The 21,676-nt window shown below is 35.7% G+C and overlaps 1 protein-coding gene and 1 pseudogene across 5 annotated transcripts in view; both read left to right on the top strand.

Moving 5' to 3' along the window:
* The window catches only part of NAALADL2 (N-acetylated alpha-linked acidic dipeptidase like 2), a 1,333,736-nt gene that overhangs the window by 432,293 nt on the left and 879,767 nt on the right, over positions 1 to 21,676 (top strand). The gene's annotated exons all lie outside the window — the stretch shown is intronic.
* Positions 18,858 to 20,623, top strand: LOC109275101 (protein S100-A6-like; annotated as a pseudogene).

Here is a 21,676-nt window from a genome sequence, read left to right as displayed (position 1 = left end):
ATATTTACGGACATACGATTATATGCCAGATACAGTGTTAAGAGCTTTTGAAGCTAAATTCAATGAGTTGTGGACCACAGTATCTTATAGTCTTTTTTTTTTGTGTGTGTGTGTAAGTGTGTGTGTGTAACTGTCACCATCACTCTGTCTATATCTCTATATCTATACAGATATATAGATAGAATCACACACAGAGTAGACTATATACTATATAGATATTGGTAATAGACTATATAGATACAGTATATCTATATCTATCTATCTATCTATCTATCTATCTATCTATCTATCTATCTATTGCTTATGGAGCTTCAGAACTCTCTGATAACATTGTAGAATTACTCCCTCTTGAACTTTGTAATCTAATTAAAGGTATGGTCATTTGCTCAGATACTGTGATGCCTTGTGTGGTCAGTTTGGGGGCCTTGGTATCTTTATAACCCCAGCTATTAAGATACTATTTTAAGAACATCAGCAGGGAGTCTATATTGACTTTTCTTGCCACAGGGCACCCCCTACCTTCTCACAGTAGGAACTAATGAGTAGTAATCTTCAGCCATTTCTTCCCTACCCTTTTCTTCCTAACCCACAGTGTAATTAAATCCCTTGGTAAAAGACTCTGTAAAGCATTCCATGTACATAATGCCCTTAATAGTGGCTCTGGATGCAATGGTTTGCACAAATCAATTTCATTTAGCTTTATTTAAAAAAACCTACAACTCAAAATATAATTTTTAAAATACAGAAGTCTATTTCTTTATTAAAAAAGTGCAATTTTCTCAAAAGTATGCTTTAATTTGGAGGCTGTTTTTTTAGCTTCCACTAAAACTTTTGCACATATGGGGGTATAATCTTGTAGGGATATGTTATAGACAGTTAATTTTTAGACATGTCATGTGTAAGCAAAATTTTGAAACCCAAATTTATTTAAAAATTTTTTTCTTTTTTAGAAAGAGAGCAAGAGAGTGCAGGAGCAGGGGAGGGGGCAGACAGAGAGAAAGAGAGAGAGAGAGAGAGAGAGAGAGAGAGAGAGAGAGAGAGAGAATCCCAAGCAGGCTCCACCCTCAGTGTGGAACCGGACATGGGGCTCCATTCCACCACCCTGGGATCATGATCTGAGCAACATCAAGAATTGAATCCCCAGCCAACTGAGCCACCCAGGTGCCCCAGAAACCCAAATTTATTTTTTGTTTAATCTTAACATCGAAGAGAAACCAATGATAGGTGTAGATTGTCTCTCATCCGCATTATAACTTTCTCCAAGGGTATACATTGAGAATTATGTGAAATAAAGTGCCTTAGTCAGTTTAGTGCCTTTGATCAAACATTAGTCATGAGATTTAGGCATTTTATAAAGTTCATGTTTGTAAAGGGAGGTATGGAAATGCTACTATATGCAAGGTACTAATCCTGGCAATATTATTTAAGTTACCTGATTTTATTCTCACAACAGTATCTAAAGCAATTATCAGTTTTTAAGTTACCATATGTACACAAGTCTTCATGCCTGAAACCAAATAAATGGAAGGAGGGAAGTTTAAGCAAAAAAGGTGATACCTGATTCCTCCTTAAATGAAGGATTCCACTGTCAAATAAATGGACAGATTACTTCAGGGATGAGAAACCATTTGTACAAAGCATTGTGCCCTGACTACTGTCTTTGGAAAATTCCAGTTGTTCGTTCATAGTATGTTCCCAGTAAACATCAGCTACTGCAGTTCTGACTTTGTTTTTCTGAGCTGACATAAAACATGTTTCCAGTCCACTGATTACCAGTGAGTTTTAAGGCTAGCTAAATTTTAAACAGAGTGGATGGTTGTATGCTGTTTTTACTGCAGCTCAGAACATGTATGCCTGTATAGTCTAGGCTTTGTGCCCATTCACCAGATTGCACGGGAGCATATGTGCACATGTCAAAGATGTTAACCACAGTTTAGGTGAGCAGCTTTTATGGAAAACACCAGATTTCCTTCACAAATTTGCTCTTATATGAGAACAGAGTGTCATTGCCTCCTGACCAGTCTCCCCTACTGATACTGAATGTGCCACGTTAAAATACTTGCATAGTGGACAAGAAGGCAGCATGGGGATTTCCTGGCCATCTTTCCTGCCAAATTGACTGGTTGCATTGCAGCAGGTGCACAGCAAAGCAGTTAAGAAGGTGCAGGTTGACAGAACGTGTGTGCTATGACTGCAGGCATTGTATGTGAATGACACGTCATGGCAAGTGTTGGCCTCAAGAGATTAGGCCCAGGGTTCTGGGGTGTAAGGACAATCTATATGCATATAAAAGCATCACTGAGTTGGTGAGCACTCAAGAAAAAATAACTGGACTGGGAGTCTACATAAACGAAGTACATTGCAATTCAATATATTTTTTGCTACTTAAATATTTTACAAATGTCCTATTTATATGAGTAGAGGCCATAAACATCTGTCTTGGGAGATGTGATTTTTTGACTACTGAACAACTCACTCAGCTGCAGGGGGACAGAGAGCCTGGTTTGTTAAAATTCATGATTGGGAAAAAATCCAACATCATGCAATTCATTTTAAGAACACATTTAGCCCTTGGTATCAGTCTCTCCACTTCTACGATGCCTGACATCTTATAGGTAACAACATAATAAACTTAATACAAGCTTCATTAATTGCTCACTACTTTTTAGAAATATTCAAAAAATGCAAGTAAAAAAGTAGGTTTTAGATGATAAAATAATCATTCACTGTGTAAACACACACAAACATTTGCATAGAGATTTTCACAGAGCTATGGATTTCTCAAAATCTTTCCATGACCACTAGTTGACAGACCCCAGGATTAAGGACTTATATTTAATATATGTAAATTAAGGATCTAATATATATATTTACATATACATTTTTTAAGAGACAGGGAAATATATTTTATGAGGAATTCATAATCCAAACAGAATTAAGATGATTTCTAAAGTCTTTTCTGTATCAAAAATTGTGTAATTCACTTGATGTCCTAATACATTCATGTTAAGACTTATTAACCTTTCCCCCGAGAAACAAAAATACATACTATTTTCTAAAAAAAGAATTCTGGGGGTGCTTGAGTGGCTCAGTTGGTTAAGTGTCCAACTCTTGATCTTGCATCTGGCTCTGTGGTGAGAGCATAGAACCTGCTTGGGATTCTCTGTCTCCATCTTTCTCTGCCCTTCCCCTGCTCATGCATGCACTCTTCTTTCTCAAAATAAAGAAACTTTAAAAAAAATTCTGTGTCCCTTAATTGTGACTAAAATAAACTAAACTATGCAGTATAAAAATGCAATGCAAAGAATTTTCTGCACTCTTTGATCAGCATTTAAAAGCAATCTCAAAATGAAGTAACATTGCCAGTGTGGATTAAATTAGAGTGTTATTTGCCTATTTTTTTTTTTTTAATTTCAAATGGACCATTAAAACTGAATGTGAACGTGCTATCTATAGAGTTGAATGCTTAGGAGAGACAAAAAATACTTTTAAGGTGCTCATATTAATACTTTAATTTTTTAAGTTGTGGTTACTAATCCCCTTAAAAATGGATTAAAGTAAAATACTGTGATCTTTTGGAAAAAATAAAATGTATTTTTTGAGACTTACATACTAATATTTCAACCAGATTTATTTCCATCATATATGTTGTAACATATAACATATATTTATTTTAGTATAATCAGATATCAATAGCACACATAATCTTGGACATCAGCAGAATGATACATTTTACACAAAAATGTAAGAATCTCACCTCTTTATCATGGTATGTGCAAAAGTAGGGAAGGATACTGAATAGGGTTTTTGTGCTTATTCTAAGACACCATCAGAGGGGTGCCTGGATGGTTAAAAGTCCGACTTTGGCTCAGGTCATGATCTCAGGGTTTGTGAGTTTGAGCCCCACGTCGGGCTCTGTGCTGACAGCTCAGAGCCTGAAGCCTGCTTTGGATTCTGTCTCCCTCTCTCTGCCCCTCCCCTGCTCATGCTCTGTCTCGCTCTGTCTCAATAATAAACATTAAAAAATTAAAAAAAAAAAGACTCCATCAGAATAAAACAATGAGAGAGACAAGACTCATGAAAACAGTTGTGGAGTAGTTGAAGTTCTTGTTTTTGTTTTTACTCTTCAACTTATTGCTACATTTCCTTTTACGGTTTATCATCCTTTAGCCTATTTCCTTTCTGTCCCTTCCATCATATAACCTTCTTATGTAACTTTAGCATAAAATGATCGAATAAAATTCTTCACAATCAATTGATATATTTTTAATGGTGGAATTTCAAGCATAAGTGGGTAATAGGTATTTGTGTGATTATATCTGTTCTGTATTCTTCAAAAATATCACATAGATGACATCTGTTGAGATTTTAAAGTCTTATTCTACCCACTTCCTCAATTTTCCCTCATTTACTGTGTCAGGAATTGGCTGGAAATCATTATAGCTAAATAAGTTCTATTGACTATGTTAATTATTTTTTTATCTTCTTCTGTTCTATTGTATTTTAGCCATGTTTTGTAGGATGGCCTGAAGGGAGGTATTTTCGACTGGGGTGTTAGTTGTATGTTGTCTTAGCTCAGGCTGCTATAAAGGAATGCCATAGGCCGAGTGTCTTAAATCCCAGAAAGCTGTTTTTCACAGTTCTGGAGACTAGGAAATCCAAAATCAAGGCAACTGCAGATTCCTTTCCTGGTGAGAACCCTCTTCCTGACTTCCAGATGGCTGCCTTCTCTTATGTCCTCCCATGGCAGAAAGGGAAAGATCAATCTTGTCTCTCTTCCTCTTCCTGTAGGGACACTAATCAAATCAAGGGGCCCTACCCTTATGACCTCAGCTAAACCTAATTACTTCTCAAAAGTCCCACCCCCAAATGCCATCATACTAGAGGTTTGGGCTTTGGCATATGAATTTTGGGAAGACACAAACATTCAGTCCATAACTTGTGCCATTCCAACAAGTGACTTAGACTCTTGAGTTCTCTTTTCATATATTTTGCATCTATGCAAACATTCCTTTCCCTTCTTTCTCCATCAAACTTTGTATCTTGGCAATTCAGTACAACAGTTAGCAAACTTACGAAGTTTATCAATGTGTTCTTAGAGCTAAATTAAATCGCTCTCCAGTTATCTGAAATCGAGGCCTCCTTTTGTGAATCAGCATATTGAGTAAATAAAGATTTCCTCAGTCTGTGCTCAGTTCTCAATTCTACCGATATTTGGCATCTGGAAACAGCCCCCACACACCACCCCCAAAACAAACAAACAAAAAATACCAAACCCAACAGCAAAATAAAAACATCATTTTGAATACAACTGTTTACTTCCTTGACTTTTTATTACCTTTCAGTTTTGGTTTTGGGGATTAATTTTATTATAAATACATTTTCCTTAGGTTAAAGAGCCATAACTTTTAGTTTCTATAGCTATCTTAAATGTTTGAAGATATGTAATGTCGAATATAAATTAGAATCGTTAAGTAGAATTGCAAAGAGGAAGTACAAAAAACCAATAAATAGTATAGCTACAAGACAAGAGGTTTACTTGAATGTAAGGAAGGATTTTTGTATAGTTTAAAGATGATATGATTTTTTCCTCCTAAGAGAAGCAGAAATTTACTATCAGAAGAAAGTGAATTCCTTACAAACAGATATAGCCCAGCATTAATTTGATCTGCTTCTAATTAGGAATGATATAGAGGATACTCCTGGAGTTATGTATGATGATTTTAGGCTGCTTCTAAAACCAACAGTGTTCTATTGAAATGTTAGTTCTTATGTATGAATTTGACAGGAAATCATCTTAAAGAGGAATACAAAGTGGAACCCTCAAATTTGGTTACTTAGCATTTGATTTTGAAATGACTTTGCAATTAACTCTGAATATATGGTAGAGTGATAAATATGTAGGCACAATCTAATAAGATCTTTAAGAATAAAATTTATGATTCTTTGAGAAAAATCAGTGTTTAAATGATTAAACATAATGCTTAAACTGAGCATGTAGTCAATTATTGGTTGGTAGATTGAGGAATACCTGGATGAAAGATTTTTATGTATTAATGAGCATTTTTTCCAAATAAATATTTATATTATTATTATTTGAATCTTAATGGGATTGGACCAAACCGTTGAATTATTGTTCCATAGGAAAATTTATGGCCTAGCCAGCAAAAACTTCATAAAATTGCATGAAAGAACATGTTCCTGTGAGAAATCTAAAACATTGCCCAAACCTTCATATTCTGGATTAAGTGTTTTAAAGTACCTTAATTTATAGGTCTTGCCTCCTGGGATTAGGTGTCTCATGTTACTGTATGTCTAGTGTCTGTGATGATTGTTTGATCCGTTTATGAGGACAAAATGACTCTAGCCTTTTTCTCCCTGCCAGTAAGCTCGATATGTTCTTTTTTTTTTCTGTCCCAGTACACTACAGCAAGGAATGGCTCATTCTAGTTTTTCTCACCTTCCCCGCACCCCGACTCTCCTATTATTCATTAAATAAGTCATATCTGATATCTGACTCTCTCTCGTATTAGTGTGCCTTAGAAGACACATAAGATGAAAAATGGCCAGTTAGATGAAAGAAGAGCCACGTGTTTCTTTGTTCTTTATTAAAAGAATGCATAAACAAGAGAACTCAATGTGCAATGCCACACTTTTCTGCAGGCTATGAGTGTTTATGTAAAATTCTCTACTATGGTCTTCAATCTCAGTAAGCATGTTTAGTTAACGTTATTTTATGTAACTGTGTATGAGACAGATTTTATAGTTTTTCCAGGACAGGATAAGCCAAATAGCATTGATTTTTGTTTTTAGTTTGTTTGAGCTTATAGCAGCATAAATGGCCTTCCAGTGCACAAGTAGAGATTTCCAAGGTATATTATTTTTTTAACTTTTAAAATTCTTTGATTTTTTTACTTTCTTCTATTGAGAGAGAGTGCGAATGGGGGAGAGAGGCAGAAAGAGAGAGAGAGAATCTTAAGCAGGTTCCATGCTCAGCACGGAGCCAGATGTGGGGCTTCATCCCACAATGCTTGGATCATGATCTGAGCTGATCCAGAGTCTGATGCTTAACTGACTGTGTCACCCTTGCTTCCCCAAGGAATTTTATATTTACTATGGCCTCCTGTACTACTAATAAATGTACTAAATACATGTCCTTTTTAAAAAATGTTTATTTATTTTGAGAGACAGAGAGAGGCAGAGCATGAGACAGGTAGAGGCAGAGAGAGAGGGAGAAGATACAGAATTTGAGCTGTCAGCACAGAGTCCAGTGCCGGGCTCGAACCCACAAACTGTAAGATCATGACCTGAACTGAAGTCTGATGCTTAACTGGCTGAGCCACCCAGGTGCCCCACAAATTATATTATTTTCCATATGATTTTTAAATTTCTATATATTAAGTTTTTATACATCTATCAATGTCTTCTATGTGAATATTTGCTTCAAAAGAATTTTAAACATCTATATTTTAAAATTCAAGTGAATAACAGATTGATTAATCATAATTTTCTTATCCTCACTTCTCATCCCACCAGCTACAGTTCCATTTTTCTTACTTCCTTATAGCAACATTTCTTTAAATAAGTGTCCCTAATTGCTGCTTCCTATTTTTTCATCCTATTTTATTTTAAGCCCATTTTTGTCAGGCACTTGCTTAGAACACTTAACCAAAACTATCCTTATCTGGGTCAGTAAATTATTTTCATCTCTAAGTTCATTAGTAAATTCTTAATCCTTATCCTATTTAATCTATGAGCAGCATTTAACAGTGTTGATCACGCTTTCCTCCTTTTTGGGCCCTAGGATATCACACTTTCTTGGTTTCCCCTTACTTTACTAGCCATTCCTTGGAAATCTCCTTTGCAGGCTTATCCACCTATACCCACTCTCTTAAAGGTGGAGTTCCCAGGAGTCAGTCCTTGGTTTTCTTCTGTGTTTCCTTCCTCTTTAGTGATCTCATATCAGCTCTATGTTAACAGCTTTCAACTTGCCATTTCCACTTCTGACCATTTTTTTGAACCCTAGACTCATATGGCCAATTATGTACTCAACATCTCTACCTGGATATTTAACACGCATCTCAAACTATGCTATACTTTTTTCTTAAGTTTATTTCTTTATTTTGAGAGACAGAGAGAGTGTGAGCGGGGAAGGATAGAGAAAAAGGGAGAGAGGGAGAATCCCAAGCAGGTTCCACACATTCAGTGCCCAGAGCCCTACATGTTGCTTAAACTCACAAAATTGTGAGTTCATGACCTGAGCCGAAATCAAGAGACAGATGCTTAAACAACTGAGCCACCCAGGCACGCTGAAACTATGTTATACTTCTGATAATTTCTCCCAAACCTGCTGTGGTACACCACCTTTCAGTAGAAAGGAACTCCATCCTTCCAGTTGCTTACCCAAAAAAAAAAAAAAAAAAAAAAAAAAAAAAAAATCAAAGCATAAAACAAACACAGAAACTCTCTCTCTCTCTCTCTCTTTTTTTTTTTCATAGCCTACATTTAGTCCATTGGGAAATGCTAATGTTTATGCCTTCAGAATACGTCCAGAGTTTGACTACTCCTCACTTCCACCAATACCACTATGGTCTCACTTACCATCATCTCTTGTTTGCAGTATTTCACTAGTGTTGTAACTGGTTTTCTGCTTCTGCCTTGGCCTTCTTACAACTTATCGTCTGCATAGTCACAGTGGGCATCCTAGAATATGCCTGATATGCTTCTACTTTAGGGCCCTATACTAGCTTTCCCCTCTGCTTGGATTGCTTCTCATAGACATCTGCTTGGCTTGACTCTTTCATCTATTTTGCCTTTGCTCAAATATTGCTTTCTTAATTAGGTATATCAGTTTTTTAGAGCTGCTATAATACATGAGTACAAACTGAGGGACTTGAAACAACAGAAATTTACTCTTTCTCAGTTCTAAAAGTCAGAAATCTGAAATCAGTGTAGTGATAGGTATCTCAGTCTGTTCAGGCCACTATAGCAACATACCATAGTGTAGCTGGTTTATAGACAATAGAAATTTATTTCTCACAGTTCTGGAGGCTGGGAAGTCTAAGATCAAATCATGGGAAATTCCCTTGTGTGGTGAGGGTCTGCTTTTCTGGTTCATAGACCACTATCATCTTCTCCCTGTGGCCTCACATAACTGAATGGGTGAGGGAGCTCTGGAGTATCCTTTAGAAAGGAGTCTCTGTTATAAGGGCACAAATCCCATTCATGAGGCTTCACCCTCATGACCTAATCACCTTTTAAAGTCCCCACTTCCAAATACCATCACACTGGGGATTAGGCTTCAACACCCAGATTTTGGTGGTGGACGCAGGGAGACACAATCGTTCAGTTTGTAGCAATAGGTTGGTTCCTTCTGAAGCCTCTGAGGGAGAATCCATTCCATACCTCTCTTCCAGATTCTGGTGTCGTTCTTGGCATTCCTTGGCTCATAGCTGCGTAACTCCAATCTCTGCCACCATATTCATATGGCCTTCCTCTTTGTATAACTGTGCCCCACATCTCTCTCTGTCTTTCTCTTATAAGGTCATCTGTCCTTGGATTAAGTGCCCACCCTAAATGCAGAATGATCCCATCTCAAGATCTGTAACTTAATTACTTCTGCAAAAATCCTATTTCCAAATAAGGTCACAATAATATGTTCCAGTTGAGTTTGGGGTAAGGGGAAGCACCACTCGCCCCACCTCATGTGACCTAACTGACCATCTGTTTAAAAATGTGATCTTCATTCCCCATTCTACTTTTTACATCAGGTCCACAATCATTGGGCCTCAGTGTGTTTTGGAATTTAGACTTTTTGCATTTTAGGAAGATTATATGTTACACACTCTATATAATATACTAGCCTTAGTGGGATTTTGGCCATTGCACCATTATTAAACACATTAATGTTTCTGCAGGGAAACATATGGCTACTTATATGAGGAGATAAAGTATATATGCAACTTACATCAGTTCAGGTTAGATTTTATTCCTCGATTAGTTTGTGCCAAGTTTAAAGAAAAACTTTGCGTCCTTTTGTTTATTATTTACTTGTTTATTATGTTGTCTTTTTATAATTTTTCTCCCATCTATGCAACTTGTATTACATGAGGGCAGTATCTTTATCTTTTTTATTCCTGATATATCCCAAGCTCTTAGAATAATCATTGTCATGTGGTAAGTGCTTACTACATATGTGAATACCTCTTAATGTTGCTTGTTCCAGGAATGTTCTGGAAATTAGGGCCAGAGAAAACAAGAGACAAAAAAAAATTCAGAAGATATAGAAGGGAAAATGTTTGACATACCTTTTAGATCTGCTGTTGCCTCTCATTTCAGATGTGCCAGATTTCGGGCAAAGAGCCTTGGTGAATGAACATTTGTGAATTAAATAATAGAATTACATAGACAGTTATACTCATTGAAAACACCTTTACACTGATAAATTTTAGGCATGTGAACAATATTTAGTTCTTTTTTTACCAAAGGCTTAATAGCTTTTTGGGAATAATTCAGGAAACAAACTGTCATCTTCTTGGATTTAGGGTGATACAGAATATATGATATACCCTCTATATTTATGTAAGACATCTAAATTTCAAATCTTTTTCACTACTGATTTTCATAATCAACACAATTTCTTTCTCTGTGTCTTTGTGGGGGAATTCTTAATAAAAATACAAATGTATGTATACACTGTAGAGAATTTTAAAAATAAGTTTTAGTCAATGATTAGAGGTTAGATTTTTCTTTTTTTCTCTTTTTTCCTTCCTTCTTCTCCCTCCTTTCTTCTCTTCATTCCTCCCTTCCTCCCTTCCTTTCTCTCTCTCTTTATCTCTTTTTTGAGTAACAGTATGTCCATGCAACAGTTATTTAAAACACACACACAATAATTAGCTTGCTATGGTATGTCTCTATATATTGTAAATATTTGGTAATGATCTAAGGTACCAATTGAAGATGACTAATTTTATCAGTATTTTCAGTAGAACAGCTATATTCTCCTGATGTGAGACTCTCTCTACCTTAATGATTTGAAATACAAATGCACATGTAAAAGCCGTATTATTTTTTCACATGCATCTGGAAAGACTGTTAAGAAAGGATGAATGCTTCTAGGTGTTGATAATAATCAAACCGCGCAATAAAAATTTGACTCTGTTTCAAAGGTAAGTCTCAATCAGACTCCAGCTGACACTGAAATTCATCCATTCACTTCCCCCTTTGTATTATCATTTTGTTTCTACTGAGTCCTTTGGCAGTGTCTTTAAAAAGTACTCCACTTCCTCTCACTTCCTTTTACAGGTAAGCAAACACATAAACACACCAACCAACTAGACAACAGACAAATAAACAAACTATTTTGAACCAGACCTCTACTGTAATTACTAAGCTGTACCTCTGTCTTCAATTAGTTCCAAAACCCTGATCCGGTAGCTTATATAAGGAGCTTCCAGTTACAGATTTGCTCTTTGCCTGATCACTAGGCAGTCTGATTTCCACTGCTACTAGTATTTTTGTGGTGTCCTGGAAAAGGTTGCTAGTTATAAGACTAGAAGTTTGCCTCAAACATCTTTTCTCTATTTGGTGGCTCAATAGCACTGAGCACTATAAGTGTCTAATTAATTAAACTTGATTTAGATGATCCTGGTTAATCTTGTGATCAGTACCATCATCATTTAACTAAATACTAAAAGGTTGCTTCCTGAGCATGCATGATTATTGTTATATAAATCAAATTAATATCTTTATTAATAAGTTACTATATACATTCTTCAAATGTACCCTTGCCATTTATTTTCTGGGCTTGAGTTAAAAGAGCAGAAAGACTTCCACATTCATCTATTCACATATATTTTGAGCACCTTTCATTGTTCTAGATGTGGGCACAGTGATGAGCAAAACATATAATGTCTTGCACGGAGCTTGCATTTTAATGGAATGTAACAGAAGGGAGACAGACAATTAACAAATAAAACGACACCAGCCTGACAGTATATCAGCGGGTAATCAGTAGTAAGAAAATATGATAGGGTTATGGGTCAGAGAGGGATCTTTAGATACGATTTAGATGGGATTTTTACATAGGTGCCCCTCTTAGAGGATGTAATATTTGACGTGAACCCTGAAGGGTGGAAAGAAGCCAGCAATGTGAAAAGCATAGGAAAAAGTGTCCCTAGCAGAGAAAATTGCAAGGGCTAAGACTTTGCAAGTTTTTGAGGAAGAAAAAGAATGTCAGGGAGTCTGGAATGTTGTGAACAAGGACAAAAAGCTATGAGACAATGAGGTTAAAGAGTAGACTGTGGCTGGGTAATAGAGGGTTTGCAGCCTTAGAAGTTTGCATTAGATCCTAAGTATAATGGGAAGTCATTAGAAGGTTTAAAAAGTAAGGCAGTGACATGAGCTGATTCATGTTTTGAAAAGATCGCTCTGGCTTTGTGTGGAGAATAGAAGAAAAGGAGCAGTTTTTTTTTTCCCCCAAAAAAGTTTGTCATATTTGTAGTTTGAAATGTAATATGTTGGAAAGCACAATGACCTGCTTCCCTATGTACCACTCATTGAGATTTAGCCCTTAGCACTTGGCCTATCACTTGGTAAGCATTCAATAAATATAATTAATGGTCTATACATACAGCATGGAATTAGGTTGTTTTTTTTTAAAGGATATATGCCCTGAACAAATGCATAACCAGATCACTTTTAAATGAATTTAAATGTGATGTCTCTCAGATTATAGACTCACCTTTGTAAAAAAGCACATGGAAATAAATGTAAATGGTAATGACAATGGATTTTCATTCAGTCCCTCAAATACTTGAGTGCTTAGCATGTGCTACACACTCTGGCAAATTGCAAATGAAATCAGATATGAACATACTCTTCAAGAAGCTTGCATTAAAGTTCAAAGGCTCAAAAAAAACATTACATGTTTTTGTAACTCTGGTAAAATTTATTTTTATCAATATTAACAGCTAAATTATATAGTCACAAAAATTTGTTTTGAGTTGTATCTAAAGACATGGCGCATTTCATGTTTCCATTGGTACTTCTTTGACAAGTTCAGTTCTAAGTGAGAAACCAGAGCAGTTCTATCTTTCCCTCAATTTACTTGAGCTCCATTTTGTTTTTTCACAAAGTATGATAATATTAATTTTCCTGTTCCTATATATCATTTCTTTGAAGTCACTTTTCTACATAAGTTTTATGTCTAGAACAATAAGAGACTGAAGAGGTTGATCTCAGCTGCAGCTTTGCTATGTGCTGCCATCGTATTCATTTTCTGTGTTGAATATATTATCCCCTGTCCAAGTAAAAAAAAAAAAAATTGCCCTTCCCTTCCCTTCTTCTATCACTTTCAATTTTCATTCATGTAGTCTTGATTGTTAAATCCATTTTACTTTATTTAATTTTAATTTTTCATTTTTACATCTATTTTTGCAAGACTAATTTTTGAGATTTGCATAGGGTTTATTTATAACTAACAATAATAATTTACATTTTTTTCTGTCATTTCAACATCAAGCAATTTGTACTTTTATATCATGATGGTGATTTTCTGTTTTATTATTTTATTTCCTAAGCAGTTATAGAATAATTATACTTAATAGAATATGCTTAACATACCTTGCATATGTTACAAATATACTGTGTTACCTTCTCACACAATTACTATTTTTTTACTTTTTTTGATGGTTATTTATTTTTGAGAGAGAGACAGACAGACAGAATGTGAGCAGGGTAGGGGCAGAGAGAGAGAGAGGGAGACGCAGAATCTGAATCAGGCTCCAGGATCTGAGCTGTCAGCACAGAGCCCATCATGGGGCTTGAACTCATGAACTGTGAGATCATGACCTGAGCTGAAGTTGGAACGCAACCAGCTATGCCACCCAGGTGCCCCTCGCACAATTACTTTTGACTGGGTAATAAACATTTTCCCCCAAAGCCTTTAAAGACAATGCATAAATGGTTTGTGGTATTAAGTAACACAGAAACAAAATTTGAGGTAAACCTGTTTTTTTGTTTCAAGCATAGATAATTGGAGGGATTTTTCTTTTATCTTGAAATTCATAAATTTGCAGTGATACATCTAGATGTTACTCTCATTTGCTTTGGGAGGAACTTGGACATTTAAGTCTATACACTCAGGTCTTTCTTAAATTTGGAGAAGGTTGATTTCATAGATTTTTTTTTTTCCTTTTTTATGGTTCTGGAATTTCCTTTATAAGTAGATTTTATCTTCTTGTACACCTTCCAGGATTCTAATCAATTCTTCTTTTTTAATTTTTTATATGTTTATTTATTTCTGAGACAGAGAGAGACAGAGCATGAGTAGGGGAGGGGCAGAGAGAGAGGGAGACACAGAATCCAAAGCAGGCTCCGGGCTCTGAGCTGTCAGCCCAGAGCCTGATGCGGGGATCGAACTCACACAGTGAGATCATGACCTGAGCCGAAGTCAGTCGCTCAACCAACTGAGCCACCCAGGCACCCCTCTAATCAATTATTTACATTGTTGTTCTCTTGTTGTTTTTCCTGTGAGTTCTGGGTGAATTTATTGAGTTTGTCCTGAGTTTGTCTTTTGGTTCCCTTCTTTGATTTTCTGTAGTATCCAATCTGTTGTTCACTGTATCTAGTATAATTTCAAATTTGAAAAGCATTATTTTTATCCCAAGCAATTATTTCCGATCATATATTGTTGCATTACTATTACTGCTTGCTTTAATTCCTCTGATACAATATTCTGTTAAGTCTTATTTGGACTGTGAATGAAAATTTCATTTTTTAATCTCTTGATATAAATGCTTCCGATGCATCCAGTGGCTGTGACCCAGCAGACTCTTTCTTTGCACTTTCTTATATTGCAGAATCTTCTCACACATCTGACTTTTGTCAGTAAGTTTGGTCAAAGATTGGAATGTTACCTGCTCACATTGCATTTTACTATTTCCAGATATGCAGAAGATAAGTACAGAGTTAAAACTGTGTGCAAACTCAGAAATAAACATTTTTCCTCTAAATTGTCTCTCTGGACACTGACAGTTCTCCTGCGATGTTCATAGTATGATGAATTTCCCATGCTACACACAAGATGCTAAAGTGCCCGGTGTTTCTATCATACTGCCAATGGCACTTCACTGGCATCTTGCCAACCCCATGCCAGTTTTCTGCTTGCTCTAGCCACTGACATTTGGAATGATCTTTGGTACTTCCTTGAATAGATGCTTCCAAATGGAGCCTACCAGCAACAGTGAAAAATAGCCCATCTGTGTGGAGGCTGGTTGTTTCAGGCTTTGTCTGTTCTCCTCTGCAACTTCATTGAGTGAAGGGATTTTTGTGGAAATCCACCAAAGCCTACTCCACTTACTTCTCAGGAAAAATAACTGTACTCAGAAGTAGCTCAGAAGATTGACCCTCAGTGTTTCCTTTAGCTTATTTCCACTACTGTTAAAAAGCTTTGATGTTTCTGGCTTGGGAGTAGCACCGTTTCTTGGTTTGGGGCCCACATATAAGATTTCTTTCATTCTTATACACAGGTATTCATTTTTAATGAGCATATGGAACATGGGAGAGTAGACACCTGTGCACATATATAAACATCTGGAAGTCTCAATTTGAATTAATTTTAGCAATATAAACACTCATTTTCAAATTTAAAAATCTGGCAAGAGACACAGCAATCCAATGTGATATGTTTGCATTAAAATTACCATAGAATTCAATTAAGATATTGAAGTAATGTTATAAAGTCTAGGAAATATTGTCTCAATACTCAGAAATAGTTCCATGAAACCTAACAGCATTATGTTTTTCTTTTCTCTTCCGGGTTGTCAGGATGTTAATATTTATTTATTTATTTATTTATTTATTTATTTATTTATTTATTATTTATTATTATTTTTTTTAACATTTATTTATTTTTGAGACAGAGAGAGACAGAGCATGAACGGGGGAGAGTCAGAGAGAGAGGGAGACACAGAATCCGAAACAGGCTCCAGGCTCTGAGCTGTCAGCACAGAGCCCGATGCAGGGCTCGAACTCACGGACCGTGAGATCGTGACCTGAGCTGAAGTCGGACGCTCAACCGACTGAGCCACCCAGGCACCCCCAGGATGTTAATATTTAAATGACAGCAAATGTAAAGTAAATGGTGATAGTTATGAATGTGTTGATTATATGTAACCTTCTACTCTTCAAATTGTAATTTCAGGCAAGAGTAACTGATGTTGCAAGCACAGTAAGGGAGGAGTGCACATCTATGGAGCTTGGTGCTAAGGGTGGTGCATCCCGATGAATTGTTTAGGAACTTAGCTGATTTAATTTTGTCCACCAGGACTTTATACTGTTGGCTGAATTATTAAAATTGTAGTAGGAAGGTTTTTTCTTTTATGGATCATGATTATAAAGTATATTTTAGCTCATATGTCACAAAATACTGTTATTTTATTGTTAAGTCAGCTCCCTGGATTTAAATTCAAAAGCATGAGATTATAGAATAATACCAGTCAGATTGATATTTGAAGGGCCAGTTGAGATTGGACTAAAAATGATAGAATCAAAAAGTAGAAAGATAAAATAGGAAATTGCTCAATTATTACAGTGGAGGTAGACTACTGTTATCAGTGAGTACATCAGCCTTTAGTTCAAATAGAACTAAATTCTATTCATAGAATTCACTTCATTCATAGTTCATCAAATGCCTTTCCTCTTAGCTATTTCCAGAGTTGCTTATCTGTAGTTTTTATTATAGCCAACTTGTCAGTTTACATTAAGAGAAAAGAACGGGCTTGCTTCTTTTACAACGTGATACTAAGAATTTGCCATTTGAAAAATCTGAATTAGTGACCCCTATCACTTGGGGCATTTATTTTATCAAGCTTACCAACCTTGCTCTGAACATTTGTATTCTGTACTTATGTTCTATTGTCTAGCAGTAACTAGCATAAATATGTAATTATATGGTTTGTTTTTTTGTAATTGATTTCAAAACACTCTATTATTATGGTGCTGTTTGAATTGTGTTTACTATATAAACATAAACATATAAATTGAGTCAAATTATTTGCTTGGTTAACTGCAAACCACAAGTTATTACAGTGTTGTCAGTTTCAAAATGTTACGTGAAAATAAAAGCATTTATTTGATTCCCTTTGTTCAGACCTGAACCTCAAAAACTTTGCATTATTTCCTATAGAATATTAGGCACAACTTTTGGACAAGCAGTAGATGTATACTGTAGCACCATGCAAGGACCTCACATAACTAAGCATGCTTTATAATTCTCACAGAGGCTTGTGGCTTATTTGTAGGTGATAACTTATGTTAAATTCCAAAATAATTTTCCCTTTGCCTAAACCTCTGACTTGTCCAGCATACACAGAAACAACTTTACAATTAGAAAATTTTAGGTATTGGTGCTCTTGGGTGGCTCAGTCGGTTAAGCATCCCACTTCGGCTTAGGTCATGATCTCACGGTTCATGAGTTCGAGCCCCGCATCGGGCTCTGTGCTGACAGCTCGGAGCCTGGAACCTGCTTCAGATTCTGTCTCCCTCTGTTTCTGCCCCTCCTCCGCTCAAGCTCTCTCTCTCAAAAATAAATAAACATTAAAAAGACAAAAAACAGAAAAAAAGAAAATTTCAGGTCTTTTTATTTAAAACAATGAGCATTCCTCATGACATTTCTTTATGATAGGTAACCCAATCATAATTTAAATTGATGTGTTAGTCTGGTAGGCAATAAAATTGTCTATAAACAATCTTTTATATAATCTATTTTATAATCTTTTCTTTAACTGGTTCTCTTCAGGGTTTTAAATAGACAAACTAAAGATGTGTGATTTTTCTAGCTTCCTTTAGCCACCTGATTCTACCACCTGCCTTTAGTTTCCTGCCTCCTCTCCTGCTGACCACCATTGTCTGCCCAGGTGTGTGCCTTTCTCTTCATTCTCCATCTTTGCTTCTCTGCCTCTAGTGAATGAAAAGGGCAAATTTAAATTCACATTCAACGTTCAGAGCCAGAACACACAGAATATTTCATTTTATAATCCATGCATTAAAAAAACATTGCATTAATAATTGACAAGACATGACTGAATTACCTTGCATTTCCATGAAAGAAGAAAAGAGGCTCTGAGGTGTTCAATTGATTATTTTAATCTTTTTTTCTTGATCTTACTGTTCTCTTCTCCTTGTATACCTACAATTTAACTAAGAACAACATATATGGGATTTTGTGAGAAATCTCTGTCAAATGGGTAAAAGGACATTCTTCATAATGCGAAAGCAACTGTGAAAGAAGTTTCTTTTCAGTTTATTACAAATGAAAAAGCAAGTCTCTTTGGGGACTGGCAGCTCAGGTGTGTGGGTGTGTGATATTTCCCCCTTAATGTTTCTGAAAAGAAGTGAATTGAGGGGAGTTCACTATAGCATTCTCCATATGAGTCCAGGTCTTGATTTTGTGCTATATATGAGCTAGAGATCATGAATGATCTTAAGATATTATATCATTACATTCTAGGACATCAACTATAACAACTAGAACAATAATCTTAACATTCTATTTTAGTATAGTCAAACAGAAGATATACATAGGAGCAAAAAATATAATTTTTCTTTTGTACTAGACATTCTTTAGTTAAAATTATAATCCATTTATAAATATATGGGGCAGGGTAAATTTGTAATGAAGACTCTCTTATACCATTCATTCATTGAATGGTAGTAGTTAATGAGCTCGTATTATATGGCTCCTGGGGATACCAAATAAATATACACTGTTATCATTCTAGATAAGTTCAAAATCCAGTGTCAAAGACATGTAAACAATATTAGCAGGAAAGGAACTATATAAAATTAGTATTTTCATGGTAGAAGCTGAAGAAGTAAGTAATAAGTAAGAGCTTTAAAGATAAAAAAATTGCAGGTTTATTTAGAAAGAACATTTCAGGGGGCGCCTGGGTGGCTCAGTCGGTTGGGCGGCCAACTTTGGCTCAGGTCATGATCTCGCGGTCTGTGAGTTCGAGCCCCACGTCAGGTTCTGTGTTGACAGCTTAGAGCCTGGAGCCTGTTTCAGATTCTGTGTCTGCCTCGCTCTGACCCTCCCCTGTTCATGCTCTGTCTCTCCCTGTCTCAAAAATAAATAAATGTTAAAAAATTTTAAAAAAAAGAACATTTCAGAATGAAGACTTGATGTCAATAAAAGCAGAGTGATGTAGAAGTGAACAGGTTAAGGAAATAAAGAAATGCCCAGTATGGCTGAAACTCATTTGTCTGGGAAGCTGTGGCTAAGAAAAGGCCAAACCAAAGTTATGAAGACTAACCATATCCTTTGTATGCCACAAAATCCTTGCTAGAATGTACGTAATATTAGATAGTATTTGTTTATATATCACTCAGCAGGTTATAGGTAGTTACATATTAACTGGCTCCTTCTTTATCTTGATTCTGTGAACAATAATTACTAAGTAAATATAAGAGAACCAAATATTGATTTCTTTATATATAGCAGTCAACCACTTAGGGAATTCAGATATTCAAAAGGTACCTTCTCGGTCTGTTGAAGTACTCCTGGCCTTGCACTCTGAGTCTAGCACCCAGCCCTGGCATGCCCCCTGGATCAGGCCACTGGCTTTCTTGTGGCCATCTTCCATAAGTACTCAGTCCGGGAAGGCGACAAGAAGACCCTGAGTGAAAAGGAGCTGAAGGAGCTGATCCAGAAAGAAAGAGCTCACCATTGGCCTAAAGCTGCAGGATGCTGACATTGCAAAGCTGATGGACTGACAGATGACCTGGACAGGAACAAGAACCAGGTGGTGGTGAACTTCCAGGAATATGTCTCCTTCCTGGGGGCCTTGACTTTGATCTACAGTGATGCCCTCAAGGGCTGAAAATAAATCAGGAAGGTGGAGACACCCTCTACTGGGCCTGCCTAAGCCAAATCCAGTGGTGTTTTTTTTGTGTTGTTTTTTGTCAAATAAATATCCTTTTTTTTTTTTTTTTTGGTCAAATTTAAAAAAAAAGCATTATCTGATCATTACTTAATTGATACTATCTCTTAGAGGCACTATTTTTCTATTAAATAAGAAAATAAGAAAAACAATTTCTGTTATCATAAGAGAATGTTCCTTTAAATATTAAATTGCTGGGAAAATACTAGTAAATGGAATTAGAAATATTGTAAATGAATTCCATAATACCACCAATTAGGGTTTTACCCAGAATGGCAAAGGTAGCTTCAATATAAATTGACTTTATAATGCAATATTTCACTCTTTGAAATAAAAATTTAGTAATGTTAATAATCATTTCTAATACAATTGAGAATAGTAAAATATTTTTGGCATGTCGTGATATACACTAAAACCTTAGCTAACATTAAAACTATAAAGATACTATGTACAAAAGTCAAGAACTAAACTAGGGTGCCCATTATTATTAATAGTAAAAATTGCTGGGGTGCCGGGGTGGCTCAGTAGATTGAGAGTCCAACTTCAGCTCAGGTCATAATCTCATGGTTTGTGGGTTCGAGCCACGCGTCCGGCTCTGTGCTGATGGCTCAGAGCCTGGAGCCTGCTTCGGATTCTGTGTCTCCCTCTCTCTCTGCCCCTTCCCCACTCATATTCTGTCTCTCTCTCTCTCAAAAATGAATAAACATTAAAAAAATTTAAAAAATAATAAAAACTGCTCTTTAAGGTCAGCTAGGGAAGCAAGATATGAAAGAGAAATGAATTATATATATATATACACACACATAAATATATGAAGAGAAGATATATACAATGTGTATCTATATATATATATATAGAGAGAGAGAGACATAAAAGTATGATTATTTGTATATACATATTTTCCCAATAAGTCCAAAGGCATATGCTTGGTGGCCAGAGAAGAACAACATCAACGAAGTGAAAATTCAAAATCATTCCTATGTTCCTGCTATCTTAATGTCAAAAACAAAAACAAAAAAAAACAAAAAAAAAACCCCAAAAACGTTAACAACTTGGAACTAAACTTAGCAAGGTATGTCTGGGTTCTTTAAATAAAATTTTAAATAGTAGTTTTATATATTTAATTTTGATCAAAATGTCAATAGTTGTTTAGAAGTTTTGGGGGTAAAAAAAACACCAGACAGGACTATTAAAGGAAAAACAAATATTGACAAAACTATGAAACTAGTTCTACCAGATATTGAAGCATTTGCAAGGCACCAACAATTAAAATATTATGTAACTGGAAGTCAAACTAGTAGAATTTAATACACTACCACAAATTAGAGGCTATCATAGATCAAATGGACAAAAGTAGAGTTAAAAAATTGGTTAGATATTTCAGAATTGTGATTTTAATTCATAGCTTACCCAAATAATTTCAGATTCATTAAGGAGTTATTTTTTTTTAATCTTCAAGATATAGAGACTAAAATAAAAAGAAAATAGCATATCCATTTGTCAAATTAGTAAATAAATGCAACACAATATACCTGTGGTAGTTAGGATAAATGAAAGAATGCACATTTCTAGAAGGGATGTAAATTCATATAAGCATTTTGGAAGACAATTTTACAATATACATCAAAAAACTTGAAAGTTTGAGTAGCCTGGCTGGCTCAGTTGGTAGAGCATGTGACTCTTGATCTTAAGGTTGTTAAGTTCAAGTCTCACATTGGGTGTAGAGATTACTTAAA

The sequence above is a fragment of the Panthera pardus genome, unplaced genomic scaffold (genome assembly GCF_024362965.1).
Source record: "Panthera pardus isolate Hobbes unplaced genomic scaffold, ASM2436296v1 HiC_scaffold_16, whole genome shotgun sequence".
In the NCBI taxonomy this organism is placed as follows: domain Eukaryota; kingdom Metazoa; phylum Chordata; class Mammalia; order Carnivora; family Felidae; genus Panthera; species Panthera pardus.
The sequence above is the reverse complement of the archived record's forward strand: the minus strand, read 5'-3'. Positions and strand labels throughout refer to the sequence as shown.